The sequence below is a fragment of the Vitis riparia genome, unplaced genomic scaffold (genome assembly GCF_004353265.1).
Source record: "Vitis riparia cultivar Riparia Gloire de Montpellier isolate 1030 unplaced genomic scaffold, EGFV_Vit.rip_1.0 scaffold469_pilon_pilon, whole genome shotgun sequence".
Taxonomy (NCBI): domain Eukaryota; kingdom Viridiplantae; phylum Streptophyta; class Magnoliopsida; order Vitales; family Vitaceae; genus Vitis; species Vitis riparia.
In genome coordinates, this window is record NW_023269684.1 from 139,445 (window position 1) to 165,573 (window position 26,129).

Genomic DNA, 26,129 nt, shown 5'->3' on the forward strand with positions numbered 1-26,129 from the left:
GTATGGTATGTTACTATAGCCTTGGATCCATGGTGTCTAGTGTAGATATTCTAGTGTTCTTCAACCTATATCACTCTTTTGCCTTATTAATTATTGTATAGTTTTCATTAGAAATCTGGCATTTGTACCAACAAATATCTTTTGATGATCTAACTATAAAACTAATAACTCAAAGATCCTCTTAGATATCTTGCTTAGGTAAAGAAAGTAAGACACGGTGTCTAAGGCATATCTTTGAAAGGATGTAAGAAATGATGAGAAACCCATCATCATATCATTTTGTCCATCAATGTTTAATTTCTTCTTTCTATTACTCCATTTTGCAAGGAAGTTCCAGGTGTATTTAACTAGGATATAATTCCATGCTCCTTAAGGAAAGAATTGAACTTACTAGAGATAAAATCACACTTCAATCTAATCAAAGTACCTTGATATGTTTACCCAATAAGTTCTCCAATTCCATTACAAGTTCAAAGAATTTATCTAAGGCATCAAGTTATCTACATATTAGGTACACATATCCAAACCTAGAGTATTCATCAATAAAAGTGATGAATTACCTATACCCCCCCATGCATGAACACTAAAAGGTCCACACACTTCAATACGTACTAATTCCAAACATTACTTAGTTCTATGTCCTTTAGTATTATGGTTCTAATGGTCATTTTACCTTCTATATAGGATTTGTAAACTAAAAGTTCTTTTAGAATTAAAATGTCTAATGTCCCAAATATCTAGTCTTTGGATCCCATTTAGATTAATATGACATAATTTAGATTTCAAATTTTTTATTACTGCTAGGTTCTTTTTCCTTTGATGGAGATTTGATCATTCTCAACACTTAGCAAAGTAATAATGGAGTCACATATAAAAGTAGTACCTCCCACTATCCTACACAACTAACCTTGTAGTTAAAGCTAAGGTAAGTACAGCCCCATCATTTGACCTTCTCATATATTCACCACTATATATTCAACAATGAGAATATGATGTATAATTTACTTTTTTCTTAGGTAATCCAACATTCCTTTTTCCAATGTCCCAAAAGACCATAAAGGAATTATTTTCCCTTGAGCTTACTCTCTTATTCCTTCTTTTGAACTTTTCTTATTTAGTGTTCAAAGAAATTTATTTCCATTGAATTATTAAGTTTCCTTAAACCTTTTTAATAATATCATTTAATTATAAATTATATATTATGAAAATTTTCATAATATTTATTTTCCAAATTGGAAACTCTAGTGCAATAAGGAAAGTTTCAATCTATGAGATTTTAAAACTTCGAGAGCACCCTATCCAAGTGGAAAAGATTTAATTCTTCAAGGATTCTCAAAAATAATTTTAAAGAAAATATTTTAAATCCTTAAGAATAAATTTAGGAGGAAACTTTAACTCACATATTCAAAATTCCTCATAATGTTTATTTTCTTTATTCCTACATTTTTCCAATTTAATAAATATTCTTAGAGATGGAATTTAATTTTCACAATAAGTTATATCATAAAAATGACCAAAAACGCAACCTTTAGTAATTCCCTAAACGATAAATTGTTCATCTTGAATTTTTTTTTAAATTATTTATTCTCCAATTTGTAGATTAGTATAGTAAGGAAATTTATAAAAATAAATAAATAAAAAAAAATAAAAAATAAAAAATAAAAAACTTTAAAAAGTAAAATCTAGAGAGCACTTTATCCAAAAGGGAAAACCTTTATTCCATAAGGATTCTCATGGAATAATCTTTAACAAATTATTTTAAAATAATTTAGAATAATATTTCAAAAGGAAACTTTGCTCTATTAATTTTATTTCACAACATTTTTTTCCTTAATCTACACTATTCCAAAATTTAATAAATAATATCTTTTGAAATCCAATTTTCAAGAAATCTATTTCCATTATGAATTATCAAAATCTCCATTTTATGCAACACATGCCATATACAATAATATATTTAAAGAATAAAACAAATGGAAAAGAAAATTAAATTAATTTTCCATGGCCTAAGGGATATTGTCATAAATTTTGATCACTATAAAGATGCAACAATGTCCCTAAATCCATGATCTAGACTCAATGAATATAATAGTAGCACACTAACAATAAGAACCTAAAAAGAAAATATAAAATGGAAGGACCCTTAAAATCATATGCCTTTTGAGATAAGGATGATAAAGCAAGACAAAATTCGATGTTTTGGGATAAAATATACTATTGAGAAGTGGAAGCTCCTAGAGATTCCAAGGAAATGAAAAAACCCTAAGAGAATGTGAGTGAATGACATTTGAATTGACTAGACCTTTACTCTAAAGTGCAATTAAATCATCTTTTTAACCGAAATTTGCCTAACCTTAGGAGGCATGTCTACTTAACCCTCCCTATTTCTAAAACTAGTGTGAGAACTCTTACCTTTGTTTATGTTTAGAGTTGGTTCTTAAGAAGGTTGGACTCATTCATCATCCATTTTACATATATATGGAACCTCTTGAAAGTATACAATAACACTTACTTTGGTTATGTCAACACATATCCCACATAGTGCAAAAAAAAAAAAAAAAAAAAAAAAAAAAAAAAAAAAAACAAACAAACAAACAAAAAAAATGGTGCTAGAAGGTGCATACTGATCGCTTGATTTTCCGTTGTTTATTGAATCAAAAAAAAAAAATTATAACCTAATTCACTATTGTAGAGTAGCTTGTATTCGATCAAAAAATGGTTTTAGTACAAACTACGGTAGTATAGTGGTTTTTAGGTGTCGTCCACTAAGATGGATTATTCTCAGTAATTAAGGCTTAAATGAGAGAATAAGAAATGATTGTGAATCTTCCAATGATTCACACAATGCAACTATTCAATCTCATCAAATCTAGCTGAATTTAATGAATCTACCTAGTTTTCATTGTAGTAATCATCCAAGACAATTTGAAGAGAAAAATCCCCAAAATTCAATTAATCAATTAGTTGGATCAAATTGCCTGTGTAATTCAAGCTCATTTCTCTAATTCACCATAGATCTTGCATCTAGATTCTCCTTCCTCCGAGAAAAATGAGATTTAACCATTCATGCTTGGAGATTTGGTCTCACAAGGCATGTTTGGCTAGCAAGAAAAAGAGAGAAAATGAAGGAAAATAAAGAATTCTATTGAGAGAGAAAATCAGAAAAATTCTGCAATTAGAAATGTCCAAAAGCCCTCCCCCTTTCCATGAGAAAATCAAGTTTCTATTTATAGGTCAAGGTCAAGTGGACACTTGGCATCATCTAAGAGGTCTTCTAGAAGCTTCTTCATCAAGAAATTTGGTGTTTAATAATAAAATGACCATTTCGCATGAGATCCAGCAATTTCGCATCATTGTACGAAATAAAAAATGCAACATCAATAATTTATACCTGTCTAGAGCATTTTGCATGACTATGCAAAATTCTTGCATGATTGTGCGAAAATTTCACATGATCATGTGAAATCAGCTTTTAGATTTCCCTTTGGTTTGCAACACAAATACCTTTTGGTCCATTTCACATAGTCATGCAAAATGGAAATTTTTTATTTTTCAAGTCTTTTTTTTCATTTCTTCCATTTCTTTCTTTTAAATCAACCTCAACCACCTCCAAATCAACTCCAAACCTTGGTCCAAGTGCATTGATTCTTCCTCATCATCCATATTTTTTGCCTTCCTTAATTCCATTTCTCTTTTGTCACTAATTTATCAAAATCATAACATGAAATGACTCTAAAACTTTATAGAACTTGTTAGTAACTCTTGCAAGGGAAACAACATGTTAATTGAGTGTTTTAGGCATAATTACTCAAAAGATGTGAAACTCATGAGAATTATTATCTAAATGTTCTTTTTCAGTAGTAATCATTCCCCCTAACCAACACATTGCTAGTCCCTTAGCAATGGTATGACAAAAGGAAAGAAAAACAATACCAAACAAAAGAGATCATAAGTCACATAAGCAAATCATTTGAAAAAAAAAATCTTTGAAATTTCCATAGCATAAATGGTTGATAAACAAGCACACCCTACTATCCATAAGTATCAACAAAATCCTAGCTTATTTACTATCTCTAATAGAAATAATATCATGCAAATCAAGGTATAAAAAACATATCCATCTTCATTCCCCAAACAATCTTTCCAAACAAGTCTTGAGTATAATTAAGCTAGCCCCCGAATATAGTACTGAAAACTAATCCTCCCCCCAACCTAGCTCAATTTATCTCAAACAACAAAAATCACTTTGTCATAGGTCAAGAACACACCTAACTTTATTTTATTATTATTTTTTTTTTCAAAGGATTTATTGTAGGAGTGCAATGCTAAAAGTATCTCCAAGTATATGGTCCATGTAGCGGGGATTCATTGATGACTCCCAATAATAAGGTATAGGGCACCAAGTTTATAGGACTATTTAACCAACCACTGACTCCTCGGACTTCACCCCAGACTCCTCAAATTAGGATCCAATACCTTAGCACTTGCAATTGAGCTCATACTCCACCTATCCACCCATGTAATGAGCATTAAGATTGGTGGCTCCCAACCAAAATGGCTTAGGGCACCGAGCTTTAAAGACCTTTGGGCCATATACTCCTTAGACCTTGCTCGGGTTTCAAGATAAGAATAACTCAACCCTTTTTTTCATCAACTTTTTTTTTTTTTAGAGATTGAGCACATTAGCCTCTTTTTAAGGTGTCTCAACTCAATTTAAAAGTGATTCAAGTTACTAAGACAATTGGGTCCAAATCTTAGGGTTAGACTAGTCTTTCATCTTATATCAAGGGTCTAAAGTGTAGAATGTATGTCAAGACTCAATTAGAAAAAACCCTTAGGAAAATGAAAACTTCAAAGTCAAATCAAATTCAATCAACATAACAAGTTTTCTAAGATCAAGCAAATGAGCTAGTATTCCAAATCAACTTCTTTCAAGCTAGGTATGATCATTCATCAAACATAAGTGTTATGTTCTTCTCAAAAAATTACCAATTAAGTTTTTTTTTTAAAAGAAGCTAATAAAAATTATCACAATCAAAACAAACAAAAGAAAAAAAATCTAACAATTCTAAATCAACAAGAAATCTCTTTCTCTTCCTTTCCTATCCTCCCCCAAACCAAACTAAACATTGTCCTCAATGTTAACCGAGAAATGCAAAGAAATGAAGGGAAAGGTACCTGCAAAGCATTGTTTTTCAGCTCCTATAACTAAAACGAAACAATATAAAAGTATAAGTGTGGTAGAAAAACGGGAAACAAAAAGTGAAAACTATCATCATAATAAACAAAACACAAAGAAAGTCAAGGAGTATATGTAATGATAAAGTGACAGTCAAGGAGAAAAGTAGAGGGGCACTCTCTATCCTGAATTATGAGATGGAGGAGAGAGGATGATCTCTGAAGGTGTCATAATAATGGTAGGCACTGTGGACTCCCTCTCTGAAGAATTAGTCTCTTATGTAGTTAGGATGGATAGATAAGTAACATCATGAACACTAGTTGGCTTCTCGTAAGAAGATTTCCATTGTTGGACAGTCATGGTAAGTTCATCAACTCTTTGAACAAGTTGTTGTTGAGTGAGCTGGATGTTTGCTTGATTTTCTTGAATCTTGTCCAAACGAGCTAAGAGTCATTTGAATGCCTCAGCTGAGATATGTCATGGAATTTTCTACCTGAGTAGTCTTCTATTGCACCAATGACTAGTTCTTTTTTCGGGGCTTTCGTGAATTGAAATTGAATTGGTCGACTCGGTGGAGGTGTAGATTTTGTAACCTGAATAAGAGTAGGGGATTTAGCAACAGGTGATTGAACTATAGCATACTGAACTGAAGGAGAAGCAGGGGATGTCAAAAAAGATGAAGGATTTTCAACACTGATGCTTCGTGTTCTTTTCACCGGTAATTTTTCAGGAGCAACCATCTTTGATTTGCTTTTATCTAGTGAAGATTGTGACATCCGTCTAGTTTGGGTGTCCAAAAATGGGAAGTTCAAAAAGGGAGAATCCCGGAGGGTAGTCAAGACCAACATCTTCGCCATTTCCATCATTAATTGCCATGAACTCTTCCTCAATTTCCATTGATTTTCGTTTTTGATTCCCCATCTGTAACAAGAAAGAACCAAAAATTATAATGGACAATTTGATGAATTGAATGATAACTAGAATAAAGGATATCAATTTGTCTGAAATTCACAAAAAATTGCAGTAACCTCCTAAAGCAATTCAAACTTTTCAATCCAGATTCATCTTGTAATTTCAGAGAGAGAGAAGTGAAATCCAAATACCTTAAATGCTTGAAATGCTGAGAGTGCTCAAGTAAATCGTCGAAAATAAAAAATGAGAATAATGGGAATTCCTGATGTTTGATCGTGGTTTAGGGCAAAAAAGAGATATGAGAAAGTGTTGATGAAAAGGGAAAATGACCAATGGTCTTCTACCTCTTTAGTTTCTCATGTTTGACGAAGACGAAGAGTTTTGGTATGAGGGCTTGTTTTCACTTAATGATACGAATTGAAACAAAGGCTTATTTTGTTGCAATTTTTTTTTTTTTTTTTGGGCGCAGACATGTGAAATTTTCGCATAAGTGTGAGAAGTGATCCAAATAACTCATTTTATTGCAGTCCTTAAGATGAATTTTGCATAGTCATGCGAAATGTTCGCATGATGATGCAAAATAGTCCAAAGGCATAAAATTTTTGTAGCTATCCTCATCAATTTCGCACAATCATACAAAAATTTCGTATGATCATGCAAATTGGGACAGAGACTCATTTTTTTTCATTTTTTAAAACTATGAAAACTCCCCTATTTTTGGCATGAATTCCCTTGTTTTTGCATGATTTTACAAAAATGATGATGGCCATTAAAACTCCTTTTTCCTTGCTTCATGCATTCCATTCATCTGGAAAGTCCTTCAAAACACAAATTAAAGAATTAAGATGGATTTATTTAGTGGAAACTAAAACAAAAATCAAAATTCAAAGAAAAGTAAAGAAATGAGAAACCATTAGGCTAGCTAGCCATTGACATGACTAAGCCCATTAACCTTTGCATCAATACTCGATTTGGATATGGCTTGCAAACAATGAATGGACCAACTCCTTGGTACTTAAAATTTCATGGAAAAAGATGTGGCATGAAATAATCTTCTTTGAACTTGTTCTTTTTAATAAGTTGGTCATGCCATTCCTTGAGCTTCTTTTTCATGGTCTTTGGATTATTGTGCACACCATGCTTCATTGTTTTCACTTTCTTGAAGCCGAAAGACCATTTCATTAACTTCAAATGTTGAATTTCTTCATTGATCCTCCAAACTTCAATCCATTCATTAGAAATTGCTTCACCAAGTTTTGAAAAATTATCTTCAACTTTTTCTTTCACTAGCTTTTCTATAGGCAATTCAATCAAATAAGCCTCCATAAGTTCCTCCTCCTCTTTGGTACCATGCTTCTAACATGAATGAAAAATGTTCAGCTCAATTGTCATGTTCCTAAAGGCAAGTTGCATCATCCCACTTTGAAAATTAATCAATGCATTTGCTGTGGCAAGGAAAGGTTGGCCAAGTATAATAGGAACATGGTTGAGTCCACTAGTTCCTTGTTCAGTATCAAGCACCACAAAATCAACTAGATAATAGAAATTATCGATTTGGATCAACACATCTTCAATAATTCCTTTTGGAAACTTAACCGATTTATCCGCCAATGAAAGTGTGATGGAAGTAGACTTTAGTTCTCCAAGCCCTAATTGCATATATACTGAGTATGGAAGAAGATTCACACTTGCCCCCAAGTCTAAAAGTGTTCTTTTCACAAAAGTGTTGTCAATATTCACCGAGATAGTTGGACATCCTGGATCCTTATTCTTGATTGGAGTCTTGCATTGGATGATTGCATTAACTTATTCAATCAAAAAAGTTTTCTTTTTCAAATGCATTCCTCTTTTTCAGGTACACAAATCCTTAAGAAACTTGGCATAGGCTGGAACTTGTCTTATCATGTCTATGAGTGGTATATTGACTTTGACTTGCTTCAAAACTTCAAAAATTTCTGGAGCATTATTTACCACCTTCCTTGATTGAAGAGCTTTTGGAAAAGGTGGAGATAAGAGCTTGTCTTTCTTCTTAACCTCTTCATTAACAATCTCATTTTCCTTCAATCTATCATCTTCATTCACTTCTTTCCTTTTTTCTTGTTCTTTCACATTCTCCTTTTGTTTCCCTCCTTTATTTCTTTTGCTTTTTTTATAGGTTGATCAACTTGCTTACCACCTGATAAGGTAATGATTGCTTTGACTTCATCCTCTTTAGTAGAATTTTCACTTGTCTCTCCAATTTCATGGACTCCACTTGGATTTTGTTGGGTTTGTGAAAAGAATTTTCCTTTTTCTTGCACTGTATGCATGCTTGTGAGTTTAGAAATAGCAAGCTGCATATTATCAATCTTTTGTGTGAGATTGGTTTGCAAGCTATCAAATTTCTTATTGAAAGATGTCTCCACATGATCTATCCTTTGATTTACTTGAGTATTGATATTCTTTTTATCACCAATAAAATCTCCCAAAATTTTACTCAAGTTTACAATAGGTTGCTCAACCAAAGAAACTTGTTGTGGAGAGTCTTCCATGAATTGTTGGCTTTGTGAGTATTGACTTGAAGAAAATTGCTCTTATCCACAATTCCATGACATGTTTGGATGATTCTCAACAAATCTTTCCCCCAAAGCTAGTATTGTAAGACAATCACTCACTTCATGTTCTATGGATTGACAACTAGAACATTGTTCCATGTAAATTGGATTATCATATATTGCATTCACCTCATGAAATCCCTTAGCTTCAAGTTCCTCTAGCCTTTTTGTCAAAGCTATCATTTTAGCTTGTAGATCAACATCTTCATTCAACATATATATTCCTCCTTTTGAATTGCTTTTAGACTTGGACTTGTGTAAATCCCTTTCATGTGGCTCATCCCATGACCTTGATATTTCAGCCACATAATTCAAAAATTCAAAGGCTTCATCGAGATTTTTGTTCATAAAGTCACATCCACACATGGTTTCTAGCAATTGCTTCATAGTTGGCGACATGCCCTCATAGAAGTAACTCACCAACATCCATGTGTCAAAACCATGATGAGGACAAGCATTGACTACTTCCATATATCTTTCCTAACAAGCATAAAATTTGTCATTGTCCAATGCCACAAAGTTGGTAATTTGCCTTTTCAAGCCACTTGTGTGATGTGTGGGAAAAAAATTATTCAAGAAGGTTGTTTATAGTTCCAACCATGACCTTATGCTTTGGGGCCTCAATGAGTTGAACCACAACTTAGCCTTATCCTTCAATGTGAATGGAAAAAACTTCAATCTCTTAAGTTCTATGGATGCAGTCCCTTCTTGAAAAATATGACATACTTCTTCAAAATCCTTTATATGAGTATAAGGATTCTCATTCTCCATTCTATGAAATTGAGGGAGAAGTGGTACCAAGTGAGTTTTTATCATAATAGGCTCACTAGGAAGAACTATACATGATCCCACACTTATCCTTTGAGGATGCATATATTCTCTCATTGATCTAGACATGTGAGAATTACCATTACTTGGTCTCTGTTGAGTTTGTTGATCTTCCCCTTGATTTTCCATTTCCTCAACAATTGGATCACAAACCAAAAATGATTAGCAATATAAGTCCTTTGTAATCTCTCCCTTGAGTTTTATTCTCAATGTAGCCTGCAATGGAGAGCCTACAAAACAAGACAAGAAAAAACAAAACAAAACAAAAAGAACAATAGAGAAAAATAAAAATAAAAATGAAATTTGAAAGAAAACTAAGATGAAAGTGGAGAATTGGTAAAGAGAACTTCACCAATCTTGTGATGTGGATCACAAGGGTTAATCCTCACCAAAAAAATGCCTCAATCACCATGGCACCATCGCCGGCAACGACGCCATTTTTTATTGCTTGATTTTCCATCATTTATTGGATCAAAACAAAATTTATAACCTAATTCACTATTTTAGAGTAGTTTTTACTTGATCAAAAAATGGTTTTAGTACAAAATATCATAGTATAGTGGTTTTTAGGTGTCGTCCACTAGGATGGATTATTCTCGGTAATTAAGGCTTAAATGAGAGGATAAGAAATGATTATTATCAAGTGAAATTGATCTAAAAATTCATGGTGAAAAATCAATTTAACAATAATCTCAAATTAAGAAGAAAAATGAAATGTAAAATAGAAGAAAATTAATAGGAAATGAAATTCTCAAAGTTAGGATTTTCTAGAAAACAATTTCCATGGTGAATGATGTTGAGATCTAATTTTCATCAAGTTAGATTGAAAACCTAAATTTTCATCTAAACTAACTTTTGATTTAACTTTAGGTCTAGATCTAATTTATCTTCAAATTAGGTCATTTAATCCAAGAGATCAATTCAAATCATGTATTCAACTCATCTTAAATTATATTCCAATGATTCACATAATACAACTATTCAATCTCATCAAATCTAGCTTTAAGAATTTAATGAATCTGCCTAGTTTGCATTGTAGTAATCATCCAAGACAATTTGAAGAGAAAAATCCCCAAAATTCAATTAATCAATTGATTGGATCACATTACTTGTGTAATTTAAGCTCATTTATCTAATTCACCATAGATCTTGCCTCTAGATCCTTCTTCCTCCGAGACAAATGAGATCTAGCCACTCATGATTGGAGATTTGGTCTCATAAGGCATGTTTGGCTAGCGAGAAAATGAGAGAAAATGAAGGAAAATAGAGAATTCTATTGAGAGAGAAACGTTTGGAAAATTCTACAATTAGAAATGTCCAAAAGTCCTCCCCCTTTTCATGAGAAAATCAAGTTTCTATTTATAGGCCAAGGTCAAGTGGACACTTGGCATCATCTAAGAGGTCTTCTAGAAGCTTCTTTATTAAGAAATCTAGTGTTTAATAATTAAATGGCCATTTCATACAAGATCCAGCAATTTTGCATGATTGTGTGAAATAAAAAATGCAATAGCAGCAATTTATGCCTTCTTGGAGCATTTCGCATGACTGTGCAAAATTTTCACATGATCATGCCCCTTTTGGTTTGTAGCACAAATACCTTCTGGTCCATTTGGCATAGTCATGCGAAATGGAAATATTTAATTTTTCAACTCCTTTTTCTCATTTCTTCCATTTCTTTCTTTTGAATCCACCTCAACCACCTCTAAAGCAGCTCTAAATCTTGGTCCAAGTGGATTGATTCTTCCTCATCATCCACATTATTTGCCTTCCTCAATTCCTTTTCTCTTTTGTCACTAATTTATCAAAATCATACCTTGAAATGACTCCAAAACTTCATAAAATTTGTTAGTAACTCTTGCAAGGGCAACAACATGTTAATTGAGTGTTTTAGGCATACTTACTACTCAAAAGATGTGAAACTCATGAAAATTATTATCTAAAATATGCTCTTTTTGAGTAATAATCACATGCACAAAAGGAAGACCCTCCTTAGCCTTTACAAAAGGTTGTTTTCCCACAAATGGGAGTCTTAACCTTGCTACTATATCCTACACCATGTTTATCACCTATGAATTTTCCTTTATTAATTATTTCATTAATGTCTTGAACCTTGGATGAAACATTTCATTAATTAGTATTGACCATACCCTTCCTCATATATATTTTCAATTTGTAGAGTTAAGAATTTATTTTTATCATTGACAATGTTATGCTCAGTTCTTAGAAATTTCACCCTATTAGCCTTTTTTTATATATATTTTAAGGTGGCAATTTTATTTAAAAGATTTGCATTTTCAATTTTTAGAGAATTACAAACCTCATTAGTTTTTAATGCCTTTTTATTCACTCTTACACATTTAACCTTTTTTTTTTTTTTAGTTTTCTATATCATAAGCCATATGTATATCATCAAATAAAATTTACTTTCATCATTACATTTCAATCTATTCAATGGAGCATAATCAAAATCAACCAATGCAACAAAGGCAATAAGATTTTCATTCTATTAATCTTTACTTTCACCTGAGTCCCCAACCCTACAATCATCAGAATTGGAATCACCCCAAGTCACTAACATAGTCTTCATGCGTAACATTTGAAGGGTAAGGACAATCAACAACTGAGTGTCCTATTCTCTCACAATTAAAGCAATAATTTTTTTTATTCTTAGATAAACTATTTTCTTTTTCCTTTTGTTTAGTTTCAAATTTCTTTCCTTTTTTAGAGTCTAATTTTGTAAAAGATCTTTTATGACTTCCATGATATTTTTAAAAATTTTAGAGAAAAATAAAAGCTTAACATAAGTTAAACATTGGTCATTAGGTTCTTTAAACTCATTATCTTCATTTATAGAAGCTTTTAGGACTTCACACTTAGGCTTCATAAAACTAGGTAAGGACATCTTGTAGGTTTGAGGGGATCCAATAAGTTCATAAACTCTAATAAAGTCAATGTCTTTGTTTTCCTTTATGATAGTTTCTATGTCTCTCAACATCTAAGAAAGATATCTAAATATATTTTAAACTACCTTAGATTCAAGAATTTTCTCCCGTACATTGAACTTACATTGAAAATACAATAACTCGACAGAGAATTCAAAAACGATTTCATCTTTCTACTATCTAATACTCTCAAGATTGAAATTTAAAATTTGTAGTTTGGACAACTTCACAATTGATGTACCCTCATGTGAAAAAAAAATATATCTCAACCCTTTTTAGTACGTTTGCATCCTATTATTATCCAATGAAACCTTCAGGACTAGTACCATTAAAGATGCTATAGAGGGTCCTATCTTTTACCTCACTACCTTCGTTATCAAGTTTATCTCATTCATATTTGTTCTTTAATTCAATAGTAGATCTACTAGTTCCATCTAACTTTAATGAAGATCGTCAACCTAATTCTACTACATTTTAAAGCTCGTTCTCTTTGCCTCTTTAAAAAAGAATATGATATAAGCTTTCCAACAAGGATGGTTATTTCTCTCAAAGTAAGGTTGATTATTAATAAATGATCCCACTCTACCTAATTCCATGAATCGATCAAGTAGGAATTAAAACAATTATAATTTTTAAATTGCACCTACTCTAATAGCACTTGAACGTTAAGATCTTAGTTTTTGAAACCACCTAGAGGCAGGTGAATAGATAGTCATTTTTTTCAACTATTTAAATATCATTGGATCAATATGAGATTATATAACATCAAGATAAAATCAATTCCATAATGAACATGCAATGTATCTAGAAAACCACCTACAAAGTCTCTTAAAAAATCTATAGATATAAAAATAATGAGTTAGTTGACTTTAAAGCAAATTCACTAATTATGAAAGACTATGTGTATAAAGGTATTTATGTGTTGGCAATTCCAGTTCATAACTAGCTATTGTGATTTTCCTAGCTTAATCACTTCAAATCATCCCTTAGACTCTTACCTTTTTCCAAATTATTTATGATTGAAGATTGATAGAAGAGGTGGTAAGGGTTTTTGAGGTGTTGGATGATTACAAACATTGGTCAACCGTGTTTGAAACTTTCATCTTTTTATTGGAAAATGAAATTGAAGCATAAAAGTATAAAACATTGTGTTTAAATCATTTGAATTGATTTTTGATCAACTAAACTAAAGGGTAATAGTTTCTATTGTACCTAGATTTTTTTAGTATTGTCTAATCGATCATACTTCAATTGCATTTGATATTTTTTAGTTTTTTCTCCAAATGATTCTCAACCATTTGATGGGTTTTAAAACCCTAATATTTAAGCTTTTTTTCCAAATGAGAAGAAGACAGTTGTGCGAGTTGATAGAACCCTTTAAGCTTTACGTTTCTTATGAAATTGGGAGAGTGGTTCCCTTAGAAAATCCTATGGGTTAAGTTGAAATTAAATTTTTGGCTTAGAGATTTTCCTTCAAAATGGGTTGATTCAATGTGTTCTTCATCCTTACTCTGATATTTATCATTTTTGGAATAAAACCCAACTTTCTTCTTGTGTGGATTCAAGAAGAGGCTAAGATCAAAGCTTGAAGTAGATTCCAAGTATTCTTTAGAAGAAAAAAGTGGGTAGCTGAAGTTCAAAGATTCTAGGCAAGTGATTAGGGAAAGGATGAAAGGCTTAGACTAGGTAAATCCTTGTAATCAGTTAATTTTTTTTCATCATGGATGTTTTCATTGCTTGACACCCATGGCTTTTTATCTCTTCGAAGGTTTTCCATGTTAATATTAGTGTCATTGTCTCTTTATTCTATCACATTTTTTTATTAGTCCATTAGATTATGATATTTCCATAGAATTATTTTGTTCATTGATTGAGATATGAGCTAAAATTAGATCATTGAAGCTTTGATTGGTATTTTCCAAATTTAATGTTGATGTCAAGGGACATGTTGTATGTGACTTGCATGCACTATCTTGTTGCGAGAGTGCCAGTGCATCCATTATTGCTTGTGATTTGCTTGCTTATTAATAGAATTGAAAAAGAAAATTCAAAACAATTGAAAAAATAAGGTAGTTGTTAGCATTTGTAAGATATCATCTCAAATTATTTTAAAAACACCTATTCAACCCTCTCCCTCTCCCTCTCTAGGTGTTATCCATAGATGAGATTTATCTTCAAACTGCATAGTTTTACTAGAACAAATGCTACCTTCTTCAAAGAGTTTTACACTAATTAGTACCTACACTCGTCTTCATGTTAATAATGTAATACCCACGTGCTTCTTAGTGAACCATTCAAAAACTTGAGAGTGGGATCAACCATCATGAACAAAACTTGATCAAGGAAGGGACCTTGAGAGTATTAGGATAATGATAATATAGCTTTATGGCGAATGTATCAAAATCAATAACATAAAGTGTATTCATACTTTCAAAAAGCCTACTACGTCAACAATAGGGAAAACTGCTAGAATTAAAAAAAAACACAAAATTTATTATAAGCTTTTAAGTGCTCTTAGGAGATGCTCGAGCACTTCAAATGCTTGAGTGTACTTGGAGAGCACTCCTTAAATTTTTATTATTATTATTATTATTTCTAATCCTTTAAAACACATTTTATGCTATAAAGCCTAAAATACATTTTTCTATGTCATTTTTCACTAAACAAAATCTTGCCATACTTAACTCAATGGCCATGCAAATAGATTTACAATGATCTCAAGACTACAAGTCCAATGTAAAACCTAGGAAGTACACAAAGCTTGATAAAAAATGTTTGGAATGAAACCAAAACCTAAACTAGTTAGATTAGGTTGCAAACAAAACACTTTATCAAGTTTACAAACTATTAATTATTTTTATGGTGTTTACCCAATATATATAGATAAAAAAATTTCAATAAGTAGAGTTAGAAAATAATTGAAATAATAAGTTGTGATTTTTTGAAAAAAAAAAAAAACTGAAATATGTATTGAAAAATTTTGTATAATTAAAAAATTTTCTTCCTTTTTACTATTGTAATGCTCTTAACACATTAAAAAGAAAAAAAAAAAAGAAAAAAAAAACAAATACCAATATAGAGTTGGTGCAAATGATTGTTACCTTTGCTTTCTTGGTCCAAAACAATGAAAGTTATAAGATTCTCTATTTTAATTTCTTCTATTCTATTTTCTTATTGAAGATTTTCTAATCAACCAAACAAGTAAAGCATAGACCATTAGTTCTTTTGGAAAATATTTCTTATAAATGAATTTCCCTTCAAAGTATCTATCTAAAATAGAGAAATTTTAAAATGAATAAATAAAATCATCCACATCTACATAATTTTGAACATAAAAAAAACGCATTAATTAAAAAAAAAATCACAAGCAAAGCACCAAGATTATAGAAAGAAAAAAATATACACATAGAATCTTTGGTCTGTAAAACACTATAAAGACAAAGAAATATAGAAATCAAAGAGAGAGAGAGAGAGAGAGAGAGAGATCATCTTCCTCCAAGAATGTGGAGCAAGGAGCCCTAAGGAGACGATTGATTTTGACTAACTATTTTAAACTACAGGCTCAATATCCCAAAAATAAAATAAGAGCAAGCAAACTAGAGCCAAAAAGAAAGTTGTTGGGATCAAGTATTAAAAATCAATTTTTTTTTTTAATAAACTAAGAAAAAGAAAGCCAAACCTGAGATAAATGGGTGGGTGATGGATTAAAATGAAAGGCTTTTTCTCTAAAATCCCCACTTTATCCCTCTAAAAATCTAAAGAAAATTTATGTAGATTTCTTTATTCGCTATAAAATTTGATTTCTTCCCAAAAAAAAGAAAAGAAAAAATTATCTATCTGTAGATTATAAAAAATTTAAAATGTTTATTACTAACATTATTTACATTTATCTTTCCTTTGATGACTTTAAAATTCAACAATTTGAAGACATGAGGTTGATATTATTATTGTTATACTTTACTCTAATTTGTTGATTGAGTATATTCCCTTGAGAGAAATTTACTAATTTATGTTCATTAAGTTCTATTTCATGGAAAAATAATACTTCTTCAAAATATGTTTCTATTTGTTTCATATACATTATAAGAAATACACATTACACTTAAAGCTTTTGGCTTTCCTCATTTTGTTTCTGGTGCAATGTACACTATTATAATGTTAATGCCTTGAAAGCAATTTATCAAAAAGTTTTCTTCTTTCACTTTTTTTTATTTTTATTTTTTTAATTTTGACAACTTCTTAGAAATAGTTTAGGCATTAAGTATTTAATTATTAAGTGATTGAATTTATGTTCATTAAATTTTGCAAAAGTTTGTAAATCATATGACTACCAAGCAATTTTAGATTGGTAGGTTTGTAAATTAAGAAAATAATCCAACATTTTGGTTGGATTATACAATTCTTCAACTCTTGTTTTCAAATTTGTATTGCATATCCCTCCAAACTTACCCTTCATTTCTTGTTAGGTGGTTTTAAAGGCCAAGTATTGCACTTTCATCCCCCAGTTAGATGAAAACTTTTAGATTATCCAATGTTAACATTTTTGCAAATGTTTTTACTTGATTTTCTCATTGTCCTACATATAAATGTTAGTTAATATCCATGATATGAAATAATAAGTTACATCTCAATTGACCTCAATATCTATATATTTATTTTTTAGAACTCATTTCATTCATTTCTTAAATGTATTTAAAAATATATCATAGGGTGCACATAGCTAAAAAAGACTAGAATGGAAATAAAATATAGAATTCAAGTTTTAATTATACAAAAATATAAGAATATCAAAATTAAAATAAAAAGAGATTGTGATAAATAATAAGTAGATTGAAGTATTTATTTTTAGATGTACAGAAAGATGGGGGATCATAAAAGTTAAAAGAAGAATAATTTGAACCTCATAAAATTTTGGAAAGAAAAAAAAATGTACTAAGATTCTAGGAAATTAAAAGAAAGTTAATTTTTAAGAGCAACCAAAATTTGAGAAGAAAGTGGAATAATCATTATTATGAAGGATTATTATAGTAATATTTCCAAAAAAATTAAATTAAAAAAAAAGGTGATTCGAGTAAGATCAATTTTTATAGTAAAAGATAATAATTTGAGAAGTCAAAATTAGGGTCATTGTCAAATATGATATAGGTAAAAATAGTTCTTAGGAGTATAGATACTTTAAAGACAAATTGATAAGTGCTCCTATTTATAAGAAATAATAATAGTTTTTCTTTTTTTTTTCATTTTGGTATGAGACAAGCAAAAATGATACATGTTGAATTGAGATTTATCAATTTAAACTGCTCCTATTTATAAGAAATAATAATAGTTTTTTTTTTTTTTTCATTTTGGTATGAGACAAGCAAATATGATATATGTTGAATTGAGATTTATCAATTTAAAGTGCTTCACTTAAATCATTTTAGTTTTTTTAAGAACAATATTTTCTCTCACACTAGATATTTTGATTTTGTTTTGATAGAATTTGCAACCTTAAGCAATTGTAGGTATTGAACTTGAGTTGGAATTTCTTCACTATGATTGTTCACTCGTCTATAAGATTTATGTCTTCTCTCAAATCTTTGTCATTGGCTTTAAATTGGCTCCATGGCTCTTTACCAATTCAAGGTACATGTTTTTTTAATACTGTTTTTCAATGGCAAATAAGTTATGTCAGTTAATTTTTAATGTTTAATGAAGAACATTATTTCATCATATGTCGTCATCTGCTTTATTTGTTTCATATAGATTAGAGAGGGTAAACATTCTAAAGAAGAGTTGCCAAAATAAGTTAATGTAAGCATGTTTTGTTCTTGATGAATCTTTACAACATTCAGAGTTATTAGTGTTTGGAATTCATAAAGACCTCATTAACAATAAGTAACAACTAATTATAAATAACCATGGAAAAAAACAAGGAGAAAAATGAGGGAAAAGCAAGGAAAATGGGAAAAAATTTCACCCTCATAAAAAACAAAAGAATAAATTTTTATAATTTTTTCTGACTTTTCTCTTTAATTCTTTTTTTCCTACTCTTTCTTCCCTATTTTTCTTAGACTATATTTAGTTATTGAAAAGTTTTAGTGAAAATTTTGAGGGAAAGAAATCTTTTAGTAATTCTTTTTTTTTTTCTTTTAAGTATATTTTTACTTACCTTCTTGTATTTCATCCAACTATAAGATAATTATTTTTCATTATTTTTTTACTTTTCAAATTTTTAAGGAGGAGTTACAAAGATTTAAGGAGAAAAAATGAAACCCATAACAAAAAATTGAAGGAGACTAAGAATAATCAAATTGCTTCATTTGATACAATTTGAATAAAAATTCTTTCAATGAAAATTTAAGAAAAGGAAAAAATATCTTTATCACTAGATTATAATCCTAAATGGCTTAAATCATCTAAAAAATATCCTATTACTTATGTTTTCTTTTAATGAATTTGAAAACTCAACCATTTGGAGACATTAGCTTGATATTGTTGTTGGAGAATTTCTCCATTGCATAAGGCTATATAAGCCTTATTATCACTGCATGAGCAAGCAATGTTAGATTTTTAGGGTTGTAAATCAAAAAAATAATCCAACAATATAATTGGATCAAACAATTCTCCAATTCTCCTTTCATCCATATTTAAATCCGCCTTCAAACCCTGCATATAGTCTATATATTTATATGACATGATTCTCTGACTCATTGTATTTGGTACTTAAATGTATTTAGAAATATATCATATGATGCACCTAGTTAAAAACTACAATGAAAATTATAAATAGAATTCAAGTTTTAATTATGCAAAAAAATATAACAAAATTTAAATTAAAAGAAAAAGAGATTTTGGTAAATGATAAGTGAATTGAAGCATTTCTATTTACAAGTAGACAAAGACAATAACTCTTAGGGATCATAAGATTTAAAAGAAGAATAATTGGGAAGTTAAAAAATCTTGAAAAGAAAAAACTTTACTAAAGCAACAAAAATTTTATTTTAGGAAACTAAAGAATGGTTAATTTTTCAGAGTTACCAAAATTTGAGAAGTTGGAAAGAAAGTAATAATAATTTTTTAGAGTGATGTCTTCTCTCATGTCTTTATCACAAAGTTTTACCTTTAGTAATTTTTTATCAAGTCAAGATATACATATATTGTGATTATAGTTCCTTTTAATATATATATATATTTGTGGAATATAGTCATGTCTATTAACTTTTAGTCTTTAATGATAAACATTATTTTATCATATGTCTTTTGCTTTCTTTGTTTCATAGATGGTAGAGAGGGTAAACTTTGCAATATAGAGTTTCCAAAATAAACTGAAGCAAACTTGAATTAAATAGCTTACCCTTCAAGTTCTTGACAAATCTTTATGAAGTTTGAAGTCTGCCAAAATTTTGAAAAGAAAAAACTCTACAAGGCAATAAAATTTTTATTTTAGGAAATAAAGAAAAGTTAAGTTTTAAGAATGGGAAATAAGAATTACCAAAATTTGAGAAATAATTTAGAAGAAAAAAATATATAGAAGAAAAATAATTTTTTTTTAAGAGTAAATGAAAGATTATTATAGTAAAATTTCCAAAAATTAATTACCTGATTCAAGGAGGAACAATTTTTAAGTAAAAGATTATTATTTGAGCACATCATAAATATTATTGTCATTTTTTTAATTTAAGGAAAGTAGACAAAGTACTCTAGTTTATAAGATCAATTAATTTCCTTTTCTTGGAATAAAATAAGTTAAGTTACAGGTTTTGCTCATTTTTAAGGTAGTTCACTCAAATCCTTTTAATTTTATTTTTGTAAGAACGATGTCTTAAAAAAAATAGTTGTTAGAAATTTAGATGCTTTTATTCATAAGTAGACTAAGTGCTCTAAGTTTATAAGAACAATGTATTTATTTGGTTTGGTATGAAGAAAGGAAAAATGACAGTTTTTTATCATTTTTTTAAGGTAGTTTGCTTAAATCATTTTATTTTATTTTGATTTAAAAACAGTGTCTTTTCTTACACTAATTATTTGGTTTTCTTTTGATAGATTTTTCAAGCTTAGGCAATTGGGAGATATTGGATTTGACTCATAATTTTTTCCATGGGATCGTTCCACCATCTATAAGATTGATGTCTTCTCTCAAGTCTCTATCATTAGCTGAAAATTACCTCAATGGTTCCTTACCAAATCAAGGTACATATATAGTTATTTAATAAATCTTAACTCATAACAACCTCATTAACATCTAGTTGTAAGTTTGGTCGTAAAGATGATAAAGGAGATGATTAGTTACATGTCTTATTCTCTTTTGTAGGCTTGTGCCAATTGATCAAGCTTCAAGAGTTGGATCTTAATTCCAACTTCTTCCAAGGGATTGTTCCTCCATGTTTGAATAATTTAACATCACTGAGGTTATTGGATCTCTCTTCTAACTTATTCTCCGGAAATGTCTCTTCCTCTCTGTTAGCTAATCTCACATCCCTAGAGTACATTTATCTCAGTCATAATCTTTTGGAGGGTTCATTCTCTTTCAACTCCTTCTAATCACTCCAAGCATCAAGTGGTCATACTTAGAAGTGGTAGCAACAAATTTAAGGTAGAAACTGAATATCCAGTTGATTGGGTTCCCCTATTTCAATTGAAGGCTCTTGTGCTATCCAACTGTAAGCTCACCGATGACCTTCCAGGTTTTCTTCAATACCAATTCAGATTAATAGTGGTTGATCTCTCCCATAACAACTTGACAGGAAGTTTTCCCAATTGGTTGCTTGAAAACAACACGAGACTAGAAGTTCTACTCCTGATGAATAACTCTTTGATGGGTCAACTACTTCCTCTGAGACCTAATACCCATATTAGATCATTGGATATCTCACACAATAAGTTGGATGGACAACTTCAAGAAAATGTGGCCCATATGATTCCAAATGTTGAGTATTTAAATTTATCCAACAATGGTTTTGAAGGTATTCTCTCATCCTCAATAGCTAAATTGAGTGTGGTAAGGGTATTGGATTTGTCAGACAATAATTTCTTAGGAGAAATACCAAAGCAATTGCTTGCAGCAACGGGTTTGGAGGTTTTGAAATTATCAAATAATAAATTTCATGGTGAAATACATTCAAGGGACTTTTACTTGATTGCATTAAACTCTTTATATTTGGACAACAATCAGTTCACACGAACTCTTTCAAATGTAATCTTTAGAAGCCCTTTGTTCCATGTGTTGGATGTGAGCAACAACAACATGACAGGTGAAATTCCAAGCTGGATAGGTGACATGGCAGGCTTGATCACACTGGTAATGGGAAACAATAGTTTTGAAGGAAAATTACCACTTGAGATTTCTCAATTGCAGAGGTTGGAGTTTCTTGACGTTTCTCAAAACGCTCTTTAAGGATCTCTTCCTTCTTTGAAGGGCATGAAGTCTTTAAGGCATCTGCATTTGCATGGGAACAAGTTCACAGGATTAATACCCAAAGATTTTCTCAATTTCTCATCTCTATTGACTTTGGATATTAGAGATAACAGGTTATTTGGAAGTATTCCCAATTCAATCTCTCCACTTTTGGAGCTAAGGATTCTCTTGCTAGGAGGAAACCTTTTAAGTGGTTTCATTTCAAATCAGCTTTGTCATTTGACTAAAATAAGCTTGATGGATCTTTCAAACAATAATTTTTCTGTGTCAATTCCTAACTGCTTTGGCCATATCCGATTTGGGGACTTTGGAACAAAGAAAAATGTGTTTCATCTAGGTTTTTCAGAGTCATTAGGCAGTTATTCTATACATGAAGGTTAGTTAGTAAAATCTTTATCTTTCTCAATTAAAGAACTACATGATCAAGAAGATGAAGTTGAGTTTGTTACCAAGAACAGGCCTAGCTCTTATAGGGATGGCATCCTTGATTTCATGTCTAGATTGGACTTATCATGTAACAAGTTGACAGGTGAAATCCCTCATGAATTTGGAATGCTAAGTTGGATTCATGCATTGAACTTGTCTCACAATCAATTGAAGGGCTCCATTCCAAAGAGTTTTTCCAATCTTTCTCAAATAGAGAGCTTAGACCTTTCTTATAATAAACTGATTGGAGAAATTCCTCCAAAGTTGATTGAACTCAATTTTTTAGTGGTGTTCAGTGTGGCTCACAACAACATCTTTGGTAGAGTTCTAGATAAAGCACAATTTGGGACATTTGGTGAAAGTATCTATGAAGATAATCCTTTTCTTTGTGGGTCAATGTTAAAGAGAAAATGCAACATAAGTATTGAGTCACCAAACTCACCATCACAATCTTCTAAAAAAAGTGAGGCAAAATGGTATGATATTGATCCTATTGTTTTCTTTGCAAGTTTTGTTGCATCATATATCATGATATTTCTGGGATTTGCAACCATCCTTTACATCAACCCTTATTGGCGTCAAAGATGGTTCAATTTTATCGAGGAATGTATATATTCCAGTTATTATTTTGCTTGTGATACTCTTTCCAAGTTATTAGCACATTTGCATAACTAGATACTTTGAGTTTTGATGATGTTTGTATAATTAACCACTTCTTGTTTTTGGAATATAACCAAATATGGTGATACAAATAACAATCATCTTTGTGTCTCCTAGTGAAATAATTATTATGATATAAAGTCTACACCCTTATCTTTGCTTAAATTTTAGCATCCCTTGTTTGCATTTTCAATTTTCAATTTTTTATGTACTTTTTAATTTAAGATCTTAAGTACATTATTTTTTAGGTTACTTTTTAAGTATGATGTTTACTTTTATATAGACAAATTGAAACTTCCAAGATTTTTTAAAGCATTTGAGTAATTTCCTGTTCACATTAGAAAAAAATAAAAACAAAAGAAATAATAAATAATTGGAAAAAATAATTCAAGGAAGCATTAAGTTATTATCTTAAATTTGTTTGGAATAATATGGGAATTGTAAAAAAATCTTCCAATTTGTTAGTATCTTTTATTATAGCAGCCATTGAAATATCAAATACCAAATCATATTGTATTTCTTATGTGGGTTAACACTCTTTGTTTAATCATAATAATTGATAAATATATTATGCAATTATTATAATTTATTACAATGCATGAGTGATGGTTATCATGCCAACACGTGAGAGGTTGGGCTTGATTTTAAGGATTGGCCTTTATGTTTCCTTGGGCTAGTGCCCTTAGTCATGTTGATAGCATAAAGTCTCTTTGGCGCTATCATTCCAAAATTGTGTCAAATAAAAAAACTAAAATAAAAGCTTTAACTAAGATAAGTACCAATATCCTATCATGTTTCAATATGCTAATATTACAATATTTTGAGCTAAACTACTTAGATAACAAATATATATTTCAAGAATGCAGAAATATAACATCAATGTATAACACAATACACAATTTGGGGTTGAAGAAAATTGATTTATTTTTAAAAGGCAAGGGATGACAAATAGGAAAAATGCAATTTTCTAGAATTGTGATAGGAATAAGCCACCTAATTAGGGACCCATACTTTTATTTTAATTTATATGAATTTATATCTTTTTGTTTGCACATAACAATATAAAATGTAACGATTTTCTAAAAAAAATGGATAAAATGTAACAAAGTTTTTAAAATTATTTTATGAAATTAAGGTATTAAAACATTTTTCTTGGCATGAACTTATTATTTTTATTTATATTCTTCATGAAAAAAAAAATTCATTAATTTCTTTCCTTCCTTAAAAAGCCAATACATAAAAAAATTTTAAAAAATTAACGATAAACATTAACTTACTCTAATATATTATAATCTTTTCTATAAAGAATTTATGTTGAACTCTTTCATTTCTTTAATGATTATTTCCATTAAAGAAGTTGGTGCATGACCTTGACCTAGATTAATCAAGATGCATGGACTTAGTTGCCTCATATTTCCAACTATGAAAAACATTATTCTAGTCTCATACATATAACCATTAGACCATTATGTTTATGAGTTAATTCATTTCTAAAATAAATGTCCGAATAAGAGTTAAAGATCATTTTCTTCTTCTTCTTTTTTTAGTAGAGAAATTCTTTTTCTACATTGACATAAGAAAAAGGACTAGGTTAGCTTTGGCAGGAGAATCATTCCATAGCCACCGAGCATGTTAGACATGATCTTAACTAGCGTGATATATATAATTACCAAATATTACACTATTTTATGTCTCCATTACTCTTAGCTAGGGTGATATGAGGTAGAAGAGGATAGAGGTCATGGTCTTTTAAGGTGGTCCTAGGGCTTGTATATGAGGCCATGTTTGGTATTTGCTTGGTATGGGTCTGTTGAGCCCATTTATAACTTGAGTCTTTTGAAGCAATGTCAATATGTCCTTTTCTAGCTTAATTTGAGGCTTATTTTGCAGACCCTTTTAGTGTGAGTTATTTGGGTTTTTTTTTAGCTTTCTTGTTTGTTCAATATTTAGTATGAAGTAACCCTGTTATGAGTTGAATATATTGGCAATATATTTTATTGCAATGTTTAGTTGTACTTTTCTAATATTTGTTGTGTTATATTTTTGTTATTTCTTTACAATTATTGTTCTCATACTATTTTGGCCTTCTTTTGATAACATTGAACCAAGTGTCACTTGCAAAGCAAATAGACATGATAGGAAATAGAGTGAAATCACTTAAACTAATCTCTCTTCAACAATCTAGTCAATGGCGAAAGGAAGACAAATACATAAAAGAATGATTAGATTATTATGTGTACCTTGGAGGGACTCCCTTCTTATAGTTGTTCTTTTCTTGGTAGTTTATGGAAAGATGACAATGGTGGTATCGGTTAATGGGTGCTTTTAGTGGCTCATAATTAAAAGCTCTAAATAGTCAACATTTGCTGTATCTGGCACTTCTATTGGGGCAACACATGGTGGATATGCATGCCCATACAAATACTCATAATTATAATTATGAGTTAAAATATAATTGAGTTATAATTATCCCATAATTATTTGTTGAAAGCTCTAAATATTTTCTCTACATGAATAGTGATACTATAGCCATTTAACTCAAGTTTGTTCTACTAAGATTTCTCAAAATTGAAAGTTTGGACTCTATTGAACTAAATTATTAAAACATATCAATGTAGAATAATTAATTTCAATTTTTCCAATAAAAACCAAAAATGTAGGTGACTTGGATAGTCAAAGTTGATTTTCCATTGGAATCATCAAACAAAAATACCTGAATCTTCTTCAATATAAACAAGAATAACAAGAGAAAACATGATAGAATCCAAGAAGACATAAAGTTGTGTATATTTGAGAAATCTTGAAAAAAAATTAGCACCACATGTTTGATTGATGTTTTAGTATCATTGAATAGAAGGTTATGACAAATTTGCTCTTCTAGTGTCATCTCATGTTATATATATATATATATACACACACACATATACTTATATTTGGTTTATAAAAAAAAAATTAGAATGAAAATTATATTATGTAACTTATTCAAAATTAAAATATGTAACATTTATAAATAAAAAAAGTTATAGTATGTTATTCAATAAAATATTTATTAAATAATACAAATATTAGTATTGTTTTATAATCTATTTTATACTTATTTGTTAGCTTCTTAACTACCAATTTAGTTTTGCCTAATCAATTTTCATTTTTTTTTGCTTTGCAAAATAAGTAATATAAGAAATATAAAAATT

At 30.0% G+C, this 26,129-nt stretch overlaps 1 pseudogene; it reads right to left on the bottom strand.

The window, feature by feature from the left end:
* Positions 1 to 5,959: 5,959 nt before the first annotated feature.
* LOC117909919 overlaps positions 5,960 to 26,129 on the bottom strand; it is a 52,770-nt pseudogene continuing 32,600 nt past the window's right edge.